Source organism: Psammomys obesus, unplaced genomic scaffold (assembly GCF_907164565.1).
Source record: "Psammomys obesus unplaced genomic scaffold, mPsaObe1.curated_primary_1811, whole genome shotgun sequence".
NCBI classification, from domain to species: Eukaryota; Metazoa; Chordata; class Mammalia; order Rodentia; family Muridae; genus Psammomys; species Psammomys obesus.
Window position 1 is genome coordinate 5,776,415 of NW_026590681.1, and position 1,199 is coordinate 5,777,613.

The 1,199-nt window shown below is 44.5% G+C and overlaps 1 pseudogene; it reads right to left on the reverse strand.

Moving 5' to 3' along the window:
- Positions 1-844: 844 nt before the first annotated feature.
- LOC129677747 (small nucleolar RNA SNORA17) lies at positions 845-962 on the reverse strand (annotated as a pseudogene).
- Positions 963-1,199: the final 237 nt, after the last annotated feature.

Sequence of the window (1,199 nt, forward strand, 5' to 3'; positions counted from 1 at the left end):
TATCTCCAGCAAGGTCTGCCTGCCCTGTTGTGGTAAATTTAAAAGGTATGATCTAATAAATGTTTATTATTGGCATATAATTAGTAGAGCCATATTTTCTAACCTGCTATCAATCAAATAAAGACACAGACACCTGTTGTATTTTAAAAAATAACCTTTACCTAGGGCATTGCAGATATTAACCCTCTAATCTTACTCTACCTCCCAGCCCCAATCTTGAGCCATGGTTGCAAACTAATTAGTAATGTTCTCCATACCCTCTGTCCACGCTGACCCAGCCATGTGCTCCTTTCCCAGGCTAACCCATGGCACCGGACCATTTCCTTCTCCTCTAATCCTGTCTGGTCCTGTCTCCCCCTTTCTTAGCAGTCCCTTGACCCCTGCCTGCCTGCCACAAACTCCACCCTTTTTTCTGCCAAATCCCAATCTTCAGTATTTTTTATTAACCAATCAGCTTTAAATTAGCTGGAGCAAGGTTTACATAACAAGAACAGGTTTATGGGAGAATGTCTGAGCAGGAACAAGATCTTAGGGGCCAGTATTTCACATTAAAATACATAGCACCAAGCAAACCTCCAACACCGCCCAATGCCTGCGCTCTACCCAGCTGGTGCTTATCTCAGGCCAGCTCCCCATCCAGGCCCCATGGCACCAGTCTGGTGGTCATCTCAGGCTCACTCCTCACCTGGCCTGCCCAAATATTCCCTAGTCAGGTTTGTCAGTCTCAGGCTCACTCCTGCCTGGGTCCCTCAGTCCCAGGAGGGTTCTCTTCTCTGGCTTGGGGACTGTCAGGACCGGCATGGTGCAAGACTAGTGGTTGTCTCAAGCTCACTGTTTTTCAAGGAATGTTAGGCTACTGACATTAGACGCTCATAGATCAGAACACTAAGTGTGAGCATAACCTCTCTCCCCTCTACTAATGCCCATGCGACACAACAGCAACACCTGCAACCCTTCTAGGGGCAGAAGCATTTTAAAGGTTTAGACTTCTCTTGAAACTATTAGTCAGAAGGTCAAATAGATTGAGAGGCAAGAAACAAGAAGTTTCCAATTCTGAATGTGCCTTTTATTTGTTGAACGACAAGCATGGTGAATATGTCCTTCTGGTTTTCTAGACTTTTACATTCCACCATAAACTATAATATTGGAACTCAAGGTTTCTAGCTAGTCTGAAGAGATATGAAATTTAAAGAACCAAT